The 22,794-nt window shown below is 41.2% G+C and overlaps 1 protein-coding gene across 5 annotated transcripts in view; it reads right to left on the reverse strand.

Moving 5' to 3' along the window:
- MTUS1 (microtubule associated scaffold protein 1) overlaps positions 1-10,023 on the reverse strand; it is a 188,002-nt gene extending 177,979 nt beyond the window's left edge. Inside the window, exon 1 of one of the 5 annotated variants that reach the window (XM_055567285.1) lies at positions 9,873-10,023. The gene's annotated coding sequence lies outside the window, so the exon portion shown is untranslated. Of the gene's footprint in view, positions 1-9,153; positions 9,367-9,604; positions 9,743-9,872 lie in introns of those variants that run through there. The other 4 variants (XM_055567284.1, XM_055567286.1, XM_055567288.1 and 1 more) reach the window with 4 other exon arrangements.
- Between the last annotated feature and the right edge of the window lie 12,771 nt (positions 10,024-22,794).

The raw sequence follows: 22,794 nt of genomic DNA on the forward strand, positions 1-22,794 counted from the left end.
GCAAACTTCCAAGAAACCAAGGAGTGACAAAGATGGTGTTGAAGGATAAGTTGTCTCAGATGGTACCGGTACAAATGGATTTCTTTTAAGGAAGAGGGAAAGCTACCTCAGGCTCCTGTTCCTGGAATTTAATTCTCTACAGAGAGCCCCAGAGGATGCAAGCAACACCCCCAAAGCTGAGTGGAGAAAATGAATGAAACTCCCTAGTCATGAATTAGAAGAGGTTTAAAATAAGAAGCAAAGGAAGATTGTTAGCATTTCTTTATACCTTCCACGTATCAGGCCCTGTGGCGAGTATTATCCCCACCGTCCGGAGAAGGCAGCTGGGGTGAAAAGGCGATTGAATAACTTACCCACAGCCTCGCAGCTCAGGCACAAACCCTACTTGGTCAAGTCTGCACCCTCTCTATTACATCCCTGTACCAAATGTTCTGGGTATCAGTAACATTTTTTCCAGTTCTATAACAAAGTATGCCCCCAAGGTTTCATAAAGGACGTCAGGGTGAACAAAATGTAGCTTGAGGTTGAAATGCCTCTATTTGTTTTATTTTCCCAATTTTAATAAAAACACAAGGAAGCAGAGAAAAGCAGTACCCTGGCCTGGAGGCTTCTACAAGTAGAAAATATTTTTCACCTGATTATATACCTATAAAGTTATAAACTTTAAATAGTCAGTGTAACAAGATATAACCAACATTTTCAAACACAGTAGTCACATCTTCAATATAAAATCACTTAAAGTGTTTCATAAAAAGAGAAACGCAGGATTTTTCCTATCTCCATTCCCTTTTTATTGACTAGACCCACTCTTCTCATACTGCAGTAAAAACAAATTAGTGAATCCTTCTGCATAGTTGTCATATTTAGTATCTCCATAAAGTAACATCAGAACATTAAGCATTAAAAAATTAAATAGTTGAGAGTATTAAGTTCAATAAGCAGCAATTCTAGTGAATGATCAAAAAGTTCCACAGAAATGCAAAACTACTCTGCAACAAATCTTATTAAATATAGTAAGAGAAACAATCCCAGACTGAAAATTCATCTAAATCCCTCTTCAAAATGTAAATATGTATTTCTCCAGACAAGAAACAGTCCAAGTGTCTATTCATGAGAAACTGTCAACTTGGGGCTGTCTGCCCAAATGGAGAATGGAATAAAAAGGATCACAGGAGGCATTAACTCTGTGCAAGTATTTGCACGTGGGTGTGCCAGATGTTCTGAGAACATAATAAGACAGAATTACAACTCCAAAGGAGCAGAAGCCACACACCTTCCGCTCTATTTTACCCATCAATCCTGAATATTCATTGGAAGGACTGATGCTGAAACTCCAATACTTTGGTCACCTGATGCGAAGAGCCTACTCATTCGAAAAGACCCTGATGCCGGGAAAGACTGAAGGCGAAAGGAGAAAGGGGCAGCAGAAGATGAGATGGTCAGATAGCATCACTGACTCAATGGCCATGAATCTGAGCAAACTCCAGGAGATAGTGGAGGACAGGGGATACAGGATAGTGAAGGGGACCTGGCATGCTGCGGTCTATGGGGTTGCAAAGAATCACAGACATAGCGACTGAACACCAACAACCTAACGGTACAGTCTTCCAGAGGGTCACAAAGCCACAGGTTGAGCTGGGCTGAGTGTATTACAGTGAATGGAGGGGACGGAGCACCAGGAGAAGACAAGGAGGAAAGTCAAGAAAAGCAGTGAGGAGATTAATATCTTGGGCTTAAAAGATCCTCTAGTAGCTATGACTAACTGAAGAAAGAATTTCAAACTCCCATGCCATCAGAGTTCAGAGCTCTGGATGATTTACTCCAGGCTACATCTGATACAGATAACTATTAAAAATACAATTTTACCCAGCATCATAAGGTTTAGCCCCTATCTTCAAGAAGTTCATCACAAGATGTAATAAAAAGATACAGGAAAAGGTCACTAAAAAGATTATCCAGAGGAAGTGAATGAAACCACAGACTGTAGTGCTAAGTATCTTTTGGTAAGAAGGAAAAGAATGAGTGAGTAAGGATCAGGAGTTGTTAGGTAATTAAAAATGTCAAAGAAGCTTTATGTCTACCAAAATTTGGTCAAGGTAGTAAGCAGAATTTTCGAGACCCGAGAGAACACATCTGAGAACCTGAACACTTACTAACATTTCCAAAACAGCCCTTTTCACAATGGTGGAAGCTTTCTTGAACTGACTCCTATGAGAACTGCAGCCAGTTTTGTTTTTTCCATATCTACCCTATACAATATTTGGCCCATAGAAAGTTCTCAATAGATGGTTTGAGGCAGAAGAAAATCAAACTTAAGATTCCAACAGTAAGGATTGTTATTCATGTCTTTTTTCCACCACTTAACATCGAAATATAATGCTAACTATACACTATGTATGCATGCATGCATGCTAAGTCGCTTCTGTCGTGTCCGACTCTGTGCGATCCCATAGATGGCAGCCTACTAAGCTCCCCTGCCCCTGGGATTCTCTAGGCAAGAGTACTGGAGTGGGTTGCCATTTCCTTCTCCAATGCAGGAAAGTGAAAAGTGAAAGGGAAGTCGGTCAGTCGTGTCCGACTCTTAGCGACCCCATGGACTGCAGCCTACCAGGCTCCTCCGTCCATGGGATTTTCCAGGCAGGAGTACTGGAGTGGGGTGCCACTGCCTTCTCCAATACACTATGTATAGATGGCCTGATTCTATATAGAGTCTAACTAGAGGATCCAATAAAACAGGTGCATTTTTTCTTGGTAAATAGAAAAATTTACCCTTTGTAACCCATTTCTCCCATTTTTTGAAACTTATTATTTATTTGGGGTTGCGCTGGGTCTCTGTTGTCATGTGGGGGCTTCTGATTGCAGTGACTTCTCTTGTTGCAGAGCAGTCTCTTGAGCTTGTGGCACTCGGGCTTAGTTGCTCCACAGCATGTGGCATCCTCCTGCCCCAGGGATCGAACCTGTGTCTCCTGCACTGGCAGGTGGATTCCCATCCACTATACCACCAGGGAAGTCCCTCTCTCATTTTTTTTGTTTAATTTTAACCATGCCTAGCCCCATGTGGGATCTCAGTTCTCTGACAAGGGATCAAACTCTCAACCCCTCATTGGGAGTTCTCAGTCCTAAACTGCCAGGAAGTCCCTCTCCCATCTTTCTTGATTTCTTACCACCAAGGAAGATGTCTGAAGTTCTCATCTGAATTATGGGCAATTTAGTTAGGAGAAATGTACAAATAAGGTCCAAATCAATAGTCTACCTAGGAATGAAATGACTACAGTGTAGCAGTTTACTGTACAAGAAAAAACAGACCTTTTATAGCACAAGGAGATTTAACTGGGACTTATTCTGGTAAATAACTCAATCAACTTGACAGAGGTTGGGAAAGGGAGGGTAAGTCCATATGTGAACGTTGCCTCTTAGACTGCCTGTATCTGTATCGGCTTCTATTTTTGTTCCATGAAGCTAGCCAAGGGAAATATGTTTTTAAAAGATGCAGTTTCAACTTGATATCATTAATTGTTGCCAACTATCAAGAAAATCTATGAGATAAACATAAAAGAGAATTTCTCATTTGTCACTGAACAATAAGAAACACATCATATGACCTGCTTATCAGAAATAAGATGAAGAAATATTGGTTTTTCCTTCAGAATTGTGATGTATGTAAATAATGTCTGAGTTAAATATTAGCAAGTCACCAGTGCAGAAAAAGCATGGAAGACAAGCTAACAACCAACAGCCAACCATGAACATTGCCATAAACATGAGTTAAGCTATAGGTTAATTTACACAAGAATATATATTTCTTCACCTCTCCTCCTTCCTCTTTTGATATATGACTCTCTCCTAGAGGGGTTCCTTTCTCAGTGCCAAATGAGGACACAAAATGCCCCAAAATGTGTTGATTCATTGCAGAAGATTTGGGTAATTATGAATGGCCCTCAAACTCAACACTCATGTTTTCTTGGCATTTAATTTAAATATAAGTTGACAAGGCACAACTTAAAAGAATGATAAGGTAATTTAATGGCTTTAAAAATCCTCTCCCCGGGACTTTTCCTGGTACTCCACGTGTTAGGAGTCCGCTTGCCAATGCAGGGGACACGGGTTCGATCCCTGGTCCGGGAAGATTCCCCATGCCTCAGAGCAACTGAGCCCTTGTGCCACAACTACTAAAGCCCATACACATAGCGCCTGTACTCCTCAACTAGAGAAACCCCCGGCTCACCGCAACAAAGACCCATGCAGTCAAAAATAAATAAAAGTTAAAAACAAAAGAACGGGACTCCTTAACTCAGGGCTGACCCATTCCCCGCTGTTTTGTTCCCAGTCCTCTCTTCCTTATGCTGTGTGCACACAGTCGGGGGGCCTGGCCAGGCCTGCCCTTCCACTCAGCAGTTCTTACTGAAACACAAAACCTGTACAGTTTCAGACGAAATGACACCATCTGGAAGCATTGGGTCAGCTGAAAAGTTCACTCAGGTTTTTCTGTAAGGTAGTATGGAAAAAGCCAAGCGAACATTCTGGCTGACCCAATAATTTTTCGCGACCGTCTGCCCTTTCCCACTTGAGAAACTCAGGACTCACTTTACATCTTCCTTCACTGCTCACAAAGAATGGAATCAACCCTGAAGACGTCAACGTCTCCTTAAAAGAAACTTTTAACTGCCTTTAAAACTACCAGTACATAGTTTAATAACTTCAAAGTGAAACAAACTTTCTTAGGTTAGACTAAAGGTAGGATGTGTGATTTTTCTTTTACTCATGTAAGTAATGTGTACACAAGAACATTTATTAATTTAGATCTGGGCCTATTGGCTATCTTTAAGTTAATACACATTTGCTTCTCTTCGATGTGGGGCTTAAACTGAAGGCTAAGGAAAACCTACTAGTTTTAATGAACAAAGTTACTTTGGAATCAAAGATTTATATACAAATATGTACTTCTACAATGCTTGAATGCTATTTACTTAAGCAAAATACCACTAGGTTTAACCTTGTTTACACTGTAAGGTTGAGGAACAAACCCTTTTTTTCCCCTTGATTGTATAAAAGTTAGACATCAGGACAGTCACAAGTTGCAAAATTACTTATGGTATACAAAATGAAGCTTCATTGTACATAGTCAAGAGTAGCCCCCAAATCTGTCATCCCCAAAATGGAAAAGTCTTTTTCATCTTGAGCCAAATGAACAAGAAAAAGTCATGCATTAAGATCAAGAATAACTACCCACATAAGTAGTAGTACCTGCTGATTTCAAAGAACATTGAAGTCATTTTAAAAAGGAAACTACCATGAGAGCAGTCTTTCATAAAACTTGCTTAGAAACAAATTTTTAGAGGTTGCCAGTCAAACTGAGTTCCTGGTTATACTGGATATCCTAAGCCAACTCTGGAGAAGTCCAATCAAAGCAGGCTTTTCTGAACCACGTTTCAGGCTGGCTAATGTCACACCAAACCATTCAATCCTTCTCTTCCTGCAAGGCAAGATCACTCATCCTTGGTCCCTCTTTATCTCCTGTGGAGGCCACAAGCCACTGCTGCCCAAGTACCTGCCAGCTAAGGGGCAGTAGTCGCTTCCTTCTAGACTCACGTACCTCCAGGTCTGGGCCCATTTCCACACACACCGCATACCAACCTCACCCCTCACACTCATATATGGCCCTATGGTTTATTGTTAGGCTGGAAAAGATGGGAAATGAAAGGTAGAAACTCAGGCTTTTATGGACAGCAGTCTGAGTGAGGTCTTTTAACACCCTCAGGGTATATTAAAGCTTCTATAGTAGGGAAAGATAACTCAAGTTTCAGAAATCAGAAGGGTTTTATCCCCCCACCTTCGAATAAATAGTTTAATCTATGAGTGGTGTTAAAAATTAACTTGGAAAATTTTTCGAATTACATATACATCTTATCAGACATCAAGAAATGACTCAAATCAATAACTCGGTATAAAAAAACAAAATGGATATGAAAAGAAGAATTCTGGCAAAATACTACTATCAATGGGTTAGTGAAGATAAGGCTGTGACCCCAGTTTACATAATCATAGAACAGATCTGAAAGGCTCATTCCCTGCAATTGAAAACTTTCCTCTCTGATTTCAAAGGATGCTGTTCTGAATGTTACATACCATGCACAACTCTCCCTCATCAACAGTCCACTCTGTTCTGCAACAGTCTCTACTCCAAGACATGGAGATTCTAATACATTTGAAAATTCTGGAGAATTCTCTCAAGAGTCATCTTGTGCCAGTGTCATACATAATGCTTAGCCTATGATTCAGAAGCGTTAAACGTTTTTGTTTTTGAGTAAGTCAACTGGTTTGCCTATATTAAAGTACAGAAAGAACTATAAGTCAGAACCACTATACACGTGTGCTGTTTGTCTTTATAAGACAAAGACAAAACGGGGGGAGAGATATTTGCACTATGAAAGGCAAAAGTTTACTGCTGCTGCTGCTGCTAAGTCGCTTCAGTCGTGTCCGACTCTGTGCGACCCCATAGACGACAGCCCACCAGGCTCCCCTGTCCCTGGGATTCTCCAGGCAAGAACACTGGAGTGGGTTGCCATCTCCTTCTCCAATGCATGAAAGTGAAAAGTGGAAGTGAATTCGCTCAGTCGTGTCCGACCCTCAGCGACCCTATGGACTTCAGCCTTCCAGGCTCCTCCATCCATGGGATTTTCCAGGCAAGAGTACTGGAGTGGGGTGCCATAAAAGGCTCTTATGAATTCACAGAAAAATACTAATATCTCCAGGAAAGAAAATTGTCACTACATTCAATTAAAAGGGAATAAAAATGGAAGACAACTAGATTTTTTTAATATTCAACATCATTTGGAATCAAAGAAATTAAATTTAAATACTGAGATAGCACTGTTCACCTATAAGACTGGCAAGAATTATTTTTCCTTTGCAGGATAAGTTTCCACATTAACAAAAATATAGTAACACAGATACTCTCATATAGTGGGAACTGGTGGGAACAAACTTTGGTAAAACTTTTTTTTTTTGGAAAGCAATGATCACTCTGTATTGATAGATCTTTGGGCTATCAACTATCTTCCAGAGGACTCTATTCTAAGGAAACACAGGAGACACAAACAAAGTTTTACAAAAGTTATTTGTTGCACCAGGGTTCCCAGGTGGCACAGTGGTAAAGAATCTGCCTGCCAGTACAGGAGATCCATCCCTGTGTCAGAAAGATCCCCTGGAGGAGGAAACGGCAACCCACTCCAGTATTCTTGCCTGGAAAATTCCATGGACAGAGGAGACTGGCTGGCTGTCCATGGGGTGGCAAAGAGTCTGACATGACTGAGTGACTGAGCATACATGCATTTGTTGCATCAGTATATATTTAATAATAGTAACTGGAAATAAATGAAAAGTTCAACTATAAGGAAATGGTTACATAAATTGTTACATCTATACAATGTAATATTATGTAGCCAGTAATAATATATAGAACTGTAACGACATGGAAATCTTGTCACATGTTAAGCAGAGAAAAAAAAATCATGCAACAGTTATTAACTACAGTTACACAGTTTTGTATAAACTATAAAACTGTAATAAATAAATCTGTTACATGTTAACAAGTATAAAGAAAATACTGTAATTATCTTTGGATGCTGGAATTATTTAATCCTTACCCTTTTTCTGAATCTACCGTTTTTATACTGCAAGCATGCATTACTTGGAAATCATAGCAAACCAGGCCAACAGAACAGGGCTATTAAGTGACACACTTTTTAAATGTTCAAGGCTAATAACTGCAGCTTCACTTCCAAGAAATACTCAAAGAACTCCAGCACTGTATAATCCTCTGAATTATTGATACATAATTAAAAGATGCAGTTCTTCTACAGCATTATTTGTCCATATATATAATGCTAATCTTAAAAACAGGTAGAAAAGTTGGTGCATGTTAAATATTATATAAACAAAATTCCATTCCTAAGTATTTTTTAAGAGTACATCTATCTAATCATTTCTTTGCATAACTTATGGAATACTGTACTTAAGGAAAAAAAATAAAACATTTTATACATTGTAAAGCACTGTTCAAACAGGGCATCATTGTATCAACTTAAATTGCCTATCATTTCCTGCCCTAATTATCCCTGAAGAAGAAGTTTGTCTACAGAATAGCAATTTCAACTATGTAATTCCTTTCAGGGTTAACCACACACTCTTATCTGGGCTATCTACACTGCTTAAGAAGGTCAAAGGTTCCCAGGAAGGAGAGACTTTTTTTTTTAAATTCTCCTGCCTCTTAGATTGCCCTCCCATCTTCCCTCCAGGCCTAACACACCAGGCTCACCCTTCAGCCCAAGGGCTCGAGGTTTAATGTGACAATGATTGAATTCCTATCACCTGGCTAAACACAAATACTTTCATCTTCCCTGTTTTGCCTAAGACTTGATTCAAACAAAGGGGAAAAAAAAAAAAAAAACCACACCAGATTTCCTAGTACACCGAGTCCTTAAAACAAATAGTTAATAGAATGTGAAACTTTATGTAGGCTAAGTGAAGAATTAATCTCTTCATTCCTAGTCCAAAATAAATGAGTCCAAGCCAAAAATCAATAAATAACTTAGTATAAAAGAGCAAGTCTGAAAAAGAAGAGGGGAAAGGTTTCTTGAAGGTAGGTAAACACCTCAGTCCACCAATGACTCCAGTTAATCAGGTGACCTTAGTTGAGAGTTGGATTTTTCTAAATAGCTAGGGAAGCACGTGCGAACCTCAGGAAGTAATGAGACCCAGGCGAAGGGCCTTGAGAACTGCCGCAACCCCAAGAATGCCCTATTTCCAGCCCGGATCGACCAAGCTGAGAATGGGCCCCAGTGAACCGCCCAGCGGGACGGCTGAGACCAGCGGCCCAGTAGGGTCAAGTGTCCTGTGGGCGGCTTCCGGCGGAGGACTTGTCAGTCTGCGAAACTGACTCCCCTGGGAGCTCCTTCGGTCACTTTCAAGGTGACAGCTAGGAGATCCGCATCCGTCCCTCCCTCGGTGCCGCGCTGCCCCCACGTGAGACCAGCCGTCCGCAGCCTCCGCAGCTCTCCCCCAACTCCTGCACCCGAGGTCCCAAGACGCCCCCCACCACCCGGCCCAGATCCCCTCCGCACCCCCGCGCATCGGCACCAACTCCGCACTCACCCGCAGCGCCGCCTAGCCGACCCCGCGCTGCGCAACCCAGACGCCGAGCCTGGGCGCCCCTCGGACCCCCGGCAGAGGCGCCCCAGGCCCACCAGCGAGGCCCGCGTGCACTCAGGGCCGGGCTTGCACCTGGGCACCCCGGGGCTCGTCCCCCACCCCTGCCCCCGGCCGCACGCCGGCCGCCGCTGCAGCTGCCAGGCGGGAACCCCGAGTCCGGGGCGCCCCCAGCCTCCCCGCCTCCTCCCGGGCCGCCGGGGGTGGAGCCAGGGCGGGGAGTTGGGGAAACTTGTAAATAGGCGAGCGCGGCCGCCTGTGCCCCGCTCGCCCGCCCGCCGCCCCCTCCCGGCGGCCCCAGCCTGCGCCTCGCTGCAGGAGACAAAGGCCGGGCGGCCGCCGAGGGGGCTGCGCCCCCCACCTCCCCAAGAAACCTGAAAGACGCGCGAGGCAGAACCTCAAGACGTCGGCCCCGCAGGCTCCAGGCGCTCGGCTCCGCGGACGGGCTGGCTTCCGGCTCTCGCTCCCGAGCTGAGTATCTACCCACCCCGCGCCCGCGGCGCTCGCTCCGGCCGAGATGCACCTGTTGCCACGTGCGACGCGGGACCCGCGGCTGCTGCCCGCGCACCTGGCGGAACCGCGGGTCCGGGACCACAGCGGTCCACGGCGGGCGACCCGAGCTCGGCCGCGCCCCTAAACCTGGCCGGCTGCCGAGCGGATCTTACCTCCTACTCCCCTCCAGTCACCTGAGTTTTCCGTGCGAGCTCGCGGGCTTCCCGCTAGCCCTGGGGCAGGGCCGCGGGGGCGGGACGGGCTGCGGGTGGGAGAGGCAAGCAGGCAGAATTGTCTGAGCGGAGGTGTGCGAGCAAGCAGCAGTGATTTTGTCTTCAGAGGGTCCCGACTCTAGATCGGTATTATCTTTGTGCTTCTAAGCGGTTAACTAGCTAACACCTAGTACAGGTTAAACCCAAAAGAGTTCCTAAGGACCCGCGGCGGGGCGGGGGTGGGGGAAGACGAGGCCCAACCCACTTCTCTCAAAACACAAATTAAGTCCCTTTTACTAAACTGAACAAATGTCATCCATAGCTATTAGACCCGTAAAATATTTTCCTTATCGGCCTATTTTAAATACAAAGCTTTTCCAAAGAGGCTAGTCCACCTACAAGAGATGTATTAATAACGTTATTGAATTATTAAATGTCAGACAACTTGACTCCAAATTTCTTTGAAATGTTAAATTACCTGGTTTGGATTTCCCAAAAGCTTTTCAAGAGAAGTGAGTTTTTTGTTTGGGTTTTTTTTTTTTTTTTTAAATTAAGCTGATAATACTGTAATTGACAAAGTTTTCTATACTGTCAATATCAGATCAACTAATAGGTATATTGCCATTTACTGTTGTAAAGCCTTTCATTATACAGTATTCCATTAGTTCTTCAACAAGATCAAGTAATAAATAGGTCAGATTATTACCTCCATTTTTCAAGTGAGGAAATGGAAGCTCAGAAAGGTCAAGCGATTTGCTCAAGGTCACACAGCTAGTGAGGGAGGGGCTAGCACAAACTAAGCTGACCTAACTCCTAATCTTTTTATTCCATTACCTGGAGGACAGTTCTTTGAGATTATTTTAGAGATACAGCATTAAACACCATTGAATAGTTCTTCCTTATTCAAAAGCACCAAAAAACAACACAAATTAAAACAAAGCACTAACATTTGTTTCTGCAGGTCATGAGGCAAATATGCTAATTAGCAACATGCCTCCTGCCTAAGCAGACTACTCCTAGTGTTAAACATATTATTTAATCTTTATAACCCTCATGTGACCCAGATGACTTGGTCCAACCTCCTACAGTTCTATTGTGTGGCTTAGTTATATCTGTAAATATAGAACCTGTTTTACTTCATTTTTCTGTGGTATAGATTGAAGGGAAAAAACAAAACAAAAACTCCTAAGTATTTAGAAGCAACTTTTATGGCCACTGAGGAATCTGAAACTTAGCTTCTAATTGCATTCACATAAAAACAGAAGTTACCTTCTAGGGACATCATCTGGGTCTCTGTCAAGGCAAACATGCTTCAATTGGGGCCTGCTGCCTTTTCTTTCCTTCTTGGTTCTGGGCATGTTGCCACGGTCTTGATCTCTGAACTCTAATATAGACTCCAGGAACAATACAAAGGGTGATAATACCACATGACTTTGTGGTCCTTTGTCCTAAAAAAAGATTAGCATTTTTTTTTCTCCATTAGAAAGATGCAAATTAAAACTACACTGAAAAATCACTTTTCACTTATCAGATTGACATTGACAAAGATTAGAAAGTTTGATAACCTCTGTGTGTTGGTGGAAGTGTGGAGAAACACAGTTGCAGTGCAGATTATGAATGTAAATTAGAATGATTTCCATCAAGGGCCATTCACAACAATGGCATCCCACTCCAGTACTCCTGCCTGGAAAATCCCATGGACAGAGGAGCCTGGTTGGCTGCAGTCCATGGGGTCGCTAAGAGTCGGACACGACTGAGCGACTTCACTTTCACTTTTCACTTTCATGCACTGGAGAAGGAAATGGCAATCCATTCCAGTGTTCTTGCCTGGAGAATCCCAGGGATGGGGGAGCCTGGTGGGCTGCCGTCTATGGGGTTGCACAGAGTTGGACACGACTGAAGTGACTTAGCAACAAAATTATAAAGACACATAATCTTTGAGCCTGTAAGTCTACTTGTAAGAATTCATCTTACAACACACGTGAGAAATGGCAGGTGTATATAAGCTTGTCCAATTCAGCATTTTTTATAACAAAAGATTTTTTAAGTACATTCATTAATACAAGACTGGTAAATTACTGATACAGCCATAAAATGACATCTGGGGGCTTCCCTGGTGGTTCAGATGGTAAAAAGAATCTGCCTGCAATGCGAGAGACCCAAGTTTGATCCCTGGGTCGGGAAGATCCCCTGGAGAAAGAAATGGCAACCCACTCCAGTGTTCTTGCCTGGAGAATTTCATGGACAGAGGAGCTTGGTGGTCTACAGTCCATGGGATAGCAAACAGTCAGACACAACTGAGTGGTTAACACACTATGAAAGCTTAAAAAAAAAGAATAAGAGATCTCTTTAAATTTCTATGAAATGATCTCTAAGATCCATTATGTGCACAAATTTTAAAATGCAAAATGATTATGTAATAGTGTATTTTCTATTAAAAAGGGGAAATTGCATACCGTTGTTTGTTTGTAGAAGCATAATATGTCTCTGAAAAGATATACCAGAAACTGGTAAAATTGGTTCCTTTTTGGGAAGGGAGCTGGGTGTCTGAAGGGCAGGATTTGCAGAAAATTTGAAGAAGATAAACTGCACGAGATATAATTTTGTACTTTTTGAATTTTGAATGATGTAAATAATAGTACCCATTTCAAAACTTAAAATTTTTCACCACTTGAAGTTGGCCATCAGGAATGGCTCAGATTCCCTCCTTACTAATTTAACTTACAGATAAAATAAATAATCAAATTTCTCATGCATTAATGGGGCAACAGCAAAATTCTCATAGATGCTTTCAAACTATTTGTTCTCTAGTTTATCTAAAGAGAAAGGCTTTCGTACATAAAATTCGAACATGCTGTGATTATGGTGAAGATGATGAGCTAGCAAATTCCTCAGAATTTTATTAACAGTGACATCTCCCTGGGGCAGAGCTTCCAGCTAATTTTCCCAAAGTCACATTCAATCAGAAATGAAAGAAGGAGCTCAGGCTAGTTCCCAAGAGGGATATTCTAGTACCATTGATTTGACTGCGGAGGAAATAATTCCGTGGGAATTCCATGGAGTCATTTATTTTACTCTCAAGTTTGATATCTTTTTGTTTTTTAATTTGGAAAAGATCCTGATGCTGGGAAAGACTGAAAGGAGAAGGGGGTGGCAGAGGACGAGATGGTTAGATAGCATTATCGATTCATTGGACATGAATTTGAGCAAACTCCGGAAGATAGTGGAGGACAGAGAAGCCCAGTGTGCTATACAGTCTATAGGGCTGCAAACAAGTCAGACACGACTAGTGACCTCCACCACTTTGGAGGAGGAAATGGAAACCCATCCCAGTATTCTTGCCTGGAGAATTCCGTGGACAAAGAAGCCTGGGGGGCTACTACAGTCCACGGGGTCGCAAAGAGTCAGATATGACTGAGCAACTAATACACACACCATACCATCACTTCATTGAACAAGGGATCTGAACAACTCACAAAGACAGGCACAGTAAAACTTTAAAATAAATATTTACAAATGTAAAATAGAATCCAAGGAAAAGCAAACAGCTAAGAGTAAACATATCCCTGAGTAACAAATTAAGCCAGTGAGCTTGTTGGTAGCCAAGTGTCCCAACCACTTACATAACAGCCATTTTTCAAAAGGGGCTGATAGTTCCTCAGTGGAAGCTCTGAGTTTCCTAGCACTGAATTCAAAGAAAAAAAAATTTCACTCATATTTCCAGTCAAGACTACTGAATGGAAAACAATAATATATTGTTGATAATACTGTAAGAACCTTTTATGTGGTTATTTTTGTAGTCATTTTGAATAAAACTCAAAGTATTATAATGAAACTCAACAAAGGTATTCACCCAATTGGGTACCAGGTCAGTGTCAAACTGGACTGCAGTTCCTTACTATATTCTTCAGAAAATCAAACATACTCACAGCCAGATTTTTAATGTCTCCACACATCCCTCACCTTAGAGATAGATGTTTGTTTATACAACATTCCAGAAATTGTCTAGTCGGCCAGTCATCTGATTATTATTAGAAGTGATACTCAGTTGGTTTAGTCATGTCTGACCCTATGGACTGTAGTCCGCCAGGTTCCTCTGTCCATGGAATTCTCCAGGCAAGAATACTGGAGTAGGTTGCCATTTCCTTCTCCAGGGGATCTTCCTGACCCAAGGATCACACCTGCATCTCTTGAGTCTCCTACATTGTAGGTGGATTCTTTATCACTAGTTCCACCTGGAAAGCCCTTAGATGTGATAGAGACCCAGAATGCTGGAATTTCATAATGCTGTAGATGACTTTTTTCCTATTTTTGTTAACAGAAAGATGTACATTACAAATTGCCATATGACTTTTGTTACTTGTATCCCAAGATCATGAGACATGCAAAGTCAAATGTGTACACTGACCAACTGTAGCAATGACTGCAGAGCAAGAAAACATCATCACAGCAGTGCATGATCTTGATTTATTTACAAATAATTCTTAGGTTCCTAATTATCCATTCTTCTTTTCAGTGGGCTTGGAGACTCAAGTGGACTCCCCTCTCTGTGTTCCAAAAGGGTGAGATCAGATTAGGGATGTTCTACTGTAGAAGTCTGCAGATTAATAAGTAAAGTATCTCAAGAAAGAAAAGAGTTTCTTGTGAGTTCAGAGCTGTAGCAGTTATAAGGAAATATAGCTTTCTCTTATCAAAATGACTTGAGAACATCTAAGAAACTTCTCCATCCTCTAATAAAATGGAAAGCATCTTCAACAGTCCTTTTATTCCATTTATAGACTCGGTAGAAGGAATCATTCTTATAGCATGATGCCAAAATTATTTTAGCTCACGTACAAACAAGTTGTTCTGTAATTGTGCTTTTGACCACTTCATATTAGGAAAAAATTAAAAAATATATAGCACTACCACTTTGTTATGAAACCACTTTGAAAATGTTTACTTGGACTCTTTTAAATGTCATGACTAAAGAAACTACTGTTGTGCGTAATCCACTCTTGACAGTGAATCATAACTGTGTCACAGTTGGACTTGGTTAGCCTTTGCTCTGATCTGACAGTCTTTTCTTAAAAAGTGGATGTCTTTCCAATTGCAAACTATTTATTGCTTCCTGAAAAATATAATAACAAGTTTGTGACTCTGAAATCCCATACCTTTGAGACTATCATAGTCTCGATTTAGACTTTTTGAATACGCTTTTAATTTATGCCTCTGGCCTTATGCTCCTGGCCAAACACAAGCCCTGAAAGGGCTGGGGGATACCTTCCAACTAGCCTCCATTTCCCTCAGGCCTTGATAATTGATCAGTTATCTCCTAAAAAAGAGTGCACACTGTGGAGTTCAGTGGGTTCAGTGTTGCTCCATGGTGACCTATACCCTGTGTCCAGGCCTCATCTACTGATTGATTTTTGGTTCAATACTTTGGCCACCCGATGCGAAGAACCAACTCACTGGAAAAGATCCTGATGCTGGGAAAGACTGAAGGTGGGAGAAGGGGATGAAGGAGGATGAGATGGTTGTATGGCATCACCGACACGATGGACATGAGTTTCAGTAGGCTCCGGGAGATGGTGATGGACAGGGAGGCCTGGTTTGCTGCAGTCCATGGGGTCGCAAAGAGCCAGACACAACTGAGCGACTGAACTTTTACAGCTTTTGGTTTGGGATCAGAGTTCCTGATCCGTACTTGACCTGGAGATCCTCTGGCCTTGCATAGGATATGCAGTCCAGCAGGCCTAGTGTTCTAAGTTCTAACAAATGTTCCAAAATATAATGATGTAGGAAGAGCCCTAGACTAAATCAATGACAGCAATTAGCTCTCATGCTGTTACATAAGCATTCCTCAAAATAGAACCGCTCCTCTAAACATGGACTGACAATTCAGGATAGAGCCACTGGAAATGCTACCCTCGTTATTCTCTTCATACAGTGAATAGGACCCACACTAAGGGCCTAAACTGCACACTGCTCTTCGACAACACTGTCAAGTCAGTGTGCCTGGTTAGTTACCGGAAAGCAGGGTGGTCTTAACTCTGGGTTTCTAGAACACTGAGAAGTCAGATTGATAATCCATGATAGCTATTTAACACTACCAAGATTTATCTGTTTTGGATAAGTCTACTTTTTATCTTTTTTTGAGTATCTACAAAATTATGGTTAGTTTTTCATAATTTACAACACAATTACCAATTGCCATATACATACGTACATATGTGTATATGTACATATATATATTTGTTATCTAATCCAGTAAAAAAATTTCATTGTCTGCAAATTTTAAATAGAAGAATAAATCCACTACAACCAGCAAACAAATACGATTGGGACTTCCCTGGTGATCCAGTGGTTCAGACTCTGCTTCCACTGCAGAGGACGTGGGTTCAATCCATGGTTAGGGAACTAAGATCCCACATGCTGTGCAGCTTGACCAAAGAACACAAGACCAAAAAAACCCCATAAAACATTATCACTCCAAAATCAAGGACACAAATAAGACTTAGTTTTGATACCTATTAATAGATATGTTTTAATTGATTTGATCGGGTTTAGATCTTAGGGTCTCTTCTATAAAATTACTTCTTTAGATCTCATGGGGGTTTTGTGAGGACAAAGTATGTTTGGAATTACTGATATCACTCATTTCCCTTCCCATTGGTCTGTGAACTTGAGCTAAGGAAAGGCTTACCTGCCCCAACACCATCCCCTCCAGTCTACTGAGGCCTGCCACATTCCTCCTCACTTAGCCTTTCATTTCACACCTGAAATATTCAAATGAGCAGACCAGTGACCTCCAAACCACTCCCCCATACACCCCATCTATAAAAAAAATTAAGTGTGCATGCCCACATCTGCTTATTTATACATTGTGTATAGCATCAGAGTACTGATGCTATGTACACAATAAACTACACACAAAAATAGAAACGGATCAGATTTTAAAATAGATAACTAAAGTTCTCATATTTTCTTCCCACACCCCAATGTATACCCTCTGGGGACAAGAAACAATCTCATTCCTCTTAAGAGCCTTTATTTATTTATTTATTAAAATTTTTTTTCATCACGCTGCACAGCTTGTGGGATCTGAGTTCCCCAACCAGGGATTGAACTCAGGCTCTCAGCAGTGAAAGCACAGAGTCCTAACCACTTGACTGCCAGGGAATTCCCTAAGCAGTCTTTAATGTAGAAGACTTTTCCACTGGTGACAAGTTAAAAGGCAAAAGTAAGCGCCACTTTTAGTGTAAATACCCAAAGTCGCATCTTTTAACAGTTGGCCATTCTAGGTAAACACCAACAGGTTTCCATTAAAATGAATGTACCTGGATGCAACCCTTTAAATATTAATTTAACGTCTATCTATAAATTTAATTAATTTATCTTCTATCCAGAAAGATATGGGTGAATTTTTTAAACTTCTCCATTGTGTTTTTTTCCAACACACACATATCAATTCTCAGAGAACACTGACAGGTTGCCTTACAAATTTAACTTACTTCTTTGATAGCATCAGATCCCACAGGATGAGGGCTCAGTCTCACAAGACCTCTTTACTTCAGATGACACACCCCATTCCAGGTTGTTACCTGAGCTTCTGACCTTGTGTGTGTATGTGCATGCTCAGTCATGTCCCACTCTTTGCTACCCTATGGACTGTAGCCCACCAGGCTCCTCTGTCCACGGAATTTCCCAGACAAGAATACTGGAGTGGGTTGCCATTTCCCCCTCCCTTCCGGATCCAGGGATCAAACCAGGTCTCCTGCATCTCTAAGTCAAGGGAAGTGTTAGTCATGTCCCTCTCTTTGTGACCCCATGGACTGCCCACCAGGTGCCTCTGTCCATGGAATTCCCTAGGCAAGAATACTGGAGTGGGTTGCCATTTCCTTCTCCAGGGGATCTTCCCAACCCAGGGATCGAACCCAGGTCTCCTGCATTGCAGACAGATGCTTTACCATCTGAGCCACCAGGGAAGCCACCAATGAGGAAAGATCTACCTATCACTGGAGAAATTTCAAGGGTTTTAGGATCTTTGTGCCTTTAACTGGGGCAAAGACCTAACACATTTTTTGTTACACCACAGTCTAATTTTAAAACATAACAGACACAAAACTTCATGAAACAAATTTGTAACCTAATAAATTTTATAAAATAAACATCCTTTAAAGCCACTTCTTCACTTAAGAAGTAGAGGGGGAGTAGGAACTGGATGAAGATGATCAAAAGTACAGACTCCGCAAGATAATGAGGGACAGGGAAGCTTGGTGTGCTGCAGTCCATGGAGTCTCAAAGAGTCAGACATGACTTAGCTACTGAATAACAACAAGGGCTGTAATGGCCAACATGATAAATATAATTAACACTGCTGCATGTTATATATGAAAGGTAAATCCTGAGTTCTCATTACAAGGAAAAAAAATTTTTTTTTCTTTTGTATTTATGTGAGATGTTCACTAACATTGTGACAATCATTTCATGATGTGTGTAATACAGTGCTGTGATTCTCTGTTTTTATGGAGAGATTGGTGACCCTCCATCTTCCAGACACAGTGACTATCAGATGAAAAATTTTGGTCACCACAAAACCTGTTTGGTAGGCACTTCTTGACAGCACAGAGAATGAAATGTTCATACAGGCTGACAGATGCCTTCTGTGGATGCTTAAAGAGATCCACAGAGAAAAAAAAAGAACATAGCAGAAGGCAACCAGCTTTTACTTGAAGTCGACTATGTGCTCGATATTTTGCTGCTGCTGCTGCTGCTAAGTTGCTTCAGTCGTGTCCGACTCTGTGCGACCCAATGGACGGCAGCCCACCAGGCTCCCCTGTCCCTGGGATTCTCCAGGCAAGAACACTGGAGTGGGTTGCCATTTCCTTCTCCAATGCATGAAAGTGAAAAGTGGAAGGGAAGTTGCCCAGTCGTGTCCGACTCTTCGTGACCCCATGGACTGCAGCCCACCAGGCTCCTCTGTCCATGGGATTTTCCAGGCAAGGGTACTGGAGTGGGGTGCCATTGCCTTCTCTGCGATATTTTGCTAGGAGTTTCCATATCTGTCATTTCCATTTGCATTAATCTAATCGGGATTTCTTTGGAAGGAATGATGCTAAAGCTGAAACTCCAGTACTTTGGCCACTCTTCATGCGAAAGTTGACTCATTGGAAAAGACTCTGATGCTGGGAGGGATTGGGGGCAGGAGGAGAAGGGGACGACAGAGGATGAGATGGCTGGATGGCATCACTGACTCGATGGACGTGAGTCTCGGTGAACTCCAGGAGTTGGTGTTGGACAGGGAGGCCTGGCGTGCTGCGATTCATGGGGTCGCAAAGAGTCGGACACGACTGAGCCACTGAACTGAACTGAATCATCACCACAATTTTCTGAAATAGAATTTAAACCCAGGTCTGCATAAGCCCTATGTTCACTTCACTTGTAATTATGAGAAACTTAATCTCTCTGAAGGAATAGAAATTGATAAAAATGTGACAGAGTACAGATAGCTGCCTCAGCATTACAGAACCTTGTGAGGTCCTTTTGTTTTAGTCAAACTTGGTTGGAATCTTAAAGTAAGGTTATGAACATCTTTTAAACACAAAGGATGACATAGCTAAACTTAAAAAGCATAGGAAAATATCATTCTAAGATGTAAAAGGAGTGGATTTAATAACAGAGATCCTATCAAAGCAGGCAATTCAGAAAATATAGACACATTGGCACAACACTGTAAATCAACTATAATTCAATAAAAAAATGTAAAAAGAAAATATAGAAACATAGTCTTGAAAAGTTAAACAGCAGCACATAGCTTGATAGGGAGCATAGATTCAAGAGTTTTTTGGTTAAAATTCTGTCATTAAAATTAATTATGATTCAAATCAGATCAGTCGCTCAGTCATGTCCAACTCTTTGCGACCCCATGAATTGCAGCACGCCAGGCCTCCCTGTCCATCACCAACTCCCGGACTTCACTCAGACTCACGTCCATCGAGTCAGTGATGCCATCCAGCCATCTCATCCTCTGTCGTCCCCTTCTCCTCCTGCCCCCAATCCCTCCCAGCATCAGAGTCTTTTCCAATGAGTCAACTCTTCGCATCAGGTGGCCAAAGTACTGGAGTTTCAGCTTTAGCATCATTCCTTCCAAAGAAATCCCAGGGCTGATCTCCTTCAGAATGGACTGGTTGGATCTCCTTGCAGTCCAAGGGACTCTCAAGAGTCTTCTCCAACACCACAGTTCAAAAGCATCAATATTTTGGCGCTCAGCCTTCTTCACAGTCCAACTCTCTCATCCATACATGACCACAGGAAAAACCATAGCCTTGACTAGACGAACCTTTGTTGGCAAAGTAATGTCTCTGTTTTTGAATATGCTATCTAGGTTGGTCATAACTTTCCTTCCAAGGAGTAAGCGTCTTTTAATTTCATGGCTGCAGTTACCATCTGCAGTGATTTTGGAGCCCCCAAAAATAAAGTCTGACACTGTTTCCACTGTTTCCCCATCTATTTCCCGTGCGTGATGGGACCGGATGCCGTGATCTTCGTTTTCTGAATGTTGAGCTTTAAGCCAACTTTTTCACTCTCCACTTTGACTTTCATCAAGAGGCTTTTGAGTTCCTCTTCACTGTCTGCCATAAGGGTGGTGTCATCTGCATATCTGAGGTTATTGATATTTCTCCCGGCAATCTTGATTCCAGCTGGTGTTTCTTCCAGTCCAGCGTTTCTCATGATGTACTACTCTGCATATAGGTTAAATAAACAGGGTGACAATATACAGCCTTGACGAACTCCTTTTCCTATTTGGAACCAGTCTGTTGTTCCATGTCCTGTTCGAACTGTTGCTTCCTGACCCGCATACAAATTTCTCAAGAGGCAGATCAGGTGGTCTGGTATTCCCATCTCTTTCAGAATTTTCCACAGTTTATTGTGATCCACACAGTCAAAGACGTTGGCATAGTCAATAAAGCAGAAATAGATGTTTTTCTGGAACTCTCTTGCTTTTTCCATGATCCAGCGGATGTTGGCAATTTGATTTCTGGTTCCTCTGCCTTTTCTAAAACCAGCTTGAACATCAGGAAGTTCACGGTTCACATATTGCTGAAGCTATATTATAATTATGATTATAAAAATAATAATATCAAAGTTTGATGTGTGCCATGCACTAGTATAAGCATTTTATATTTTACATGTGTTGTATAATTACTCATAACAACCCTATTAAGTAGGTATTATTTTATCCATTTTATAAATTAAAAATTGAAACCCAGTCTGGCTAGAAATACTACCCAGTGTCACATAGCTAATAATTAACAGGACATAGGATGGAAACCCAGGTCAGTTTGACCTCCAAGCACCAAACTCTTCATAATTCTTCATTAGATTTACTGTTGCATTCCAGCAGCAGATGTATAGCTCAAAAATAATGCATTACATTAAAACTAAAGGTAAGTTTTAAATGAAAAGAATCAGGAACAATTGTATACTCTGTTGTTAAGGATCTCTTAGAAATACTAGATTCAGATCACACAGTAGTCAGTTTACTTACAGAAACATAATGAGGTAATTCCTTACCACATCACTAAATATAGAATGTAAACAAATTTGCATATTACCTGGTTGCATGCTGAAAATTTCAATGGAGTTCAATAAGAATTAGTTATTATAGACAACTAGAAAGCAGAATTCATCATATCAACAAATGCATTAAGTATCTGGAAGTAAATTTAATTAAAACATGCTTTTTATGATTAAATCCTAAGAGGGAAAAAATAACATAACTAAAGAATTGGGCATGTTTTTTCAGAGAAACTAAAGACATCAATATTTTTTTATTTTAATATATAGATTTATTGCAGTACAAGTAAGAAGAACTTACTTAGTTCCTGCAAGAACTAATGGTGAAAAATAAATGAACAACAACATCAAAACATTTTCATAGGCAATAAGGATAGATTCAGCCTAGCAGATGTGGAAAACTAAACTCACTGTGACAGTGATTAAAATCATACGGTATTGAGTTATTGGAGTTTGAAATATGAGCCTGACCTATAATAGAGACAAAACAAATATAGGGCAAGGGATAACCACTTAATTCATTGTCTTTCAAATAGTTAGCTAATGACTTGGAAAGAATCAACTTTAGATAAACACAGGAGAACCACACACTACAATAAATTCCAGCTGCATCAAAAAGTAAAAGAATTTTTTAAAAACTGAAGAATAGCTTATTTATCCCAGATGTGGAGAGAACATGTTCTTCTAATCCCTGGAGAAATGAAGGTTGTTATCTGGAATAAAATAGAGTAATTGAATATGCTTTTAAAACTTTTAATTTTCATGCAACAGAATATAAAATTCACTAATCTGATTATAGATTTCTCCCCAAAATATATGAGGAAATCAATGATTGTATAAGTCAATAACCACAACAAATTCATCACTTTCAAAGGGGGAAATATTCCCAACTAGTTTGATTTCAAACTTTCTTATAGGTTGACTCTTCCCAGGTAAGCCTGACCTGTTAGACTTTTTTGTCACTGCTTGATGGAATTATTCCTTATCTTTCAGAGACCAAGGTGAACTGGAAACTGGGAGACGAAAAGGCTTTTAAAAAACATTGTAGACTGTTGATATGTCTTCTGTTTTGTACCCCAGGTAGAAATGCTAAGCCAAAGAAAAGAAGTAGGCAAATTCAATTTTAGTTTCAAGGACCCTTTATGGGTAATTATAAGGATGAATTATCTGCATGCATGTGGTAAAGCTCTGTGGCCCATGAAAGGAGGATTTATAACAGACCTATGACTGGTATTTCAAGACAAAAGCCATAAAGCAAAGACTTAAAATTTTCATCATTAGACTAATTGTAATTCACTTGATACTCCACTGTAACAATATCCTT

This window comes from Bubalus kerabau, chromosome 2 (assembly GCF_029407905.1).
Source record: "Bubalus kerabau isolate K-KA32 ecotype Philippines breed swamp buffalo chromosome 2, PCC_UOA_SB_1v2, whole genome shotgun sequence".
In the NCBI taxonomy this organism is placed as follows: Eukaryota; Metazoa; Chordata; class Mammalia; order Artiodactyla; family Bovidae; genus Bubalus; species Bubalus kerabau.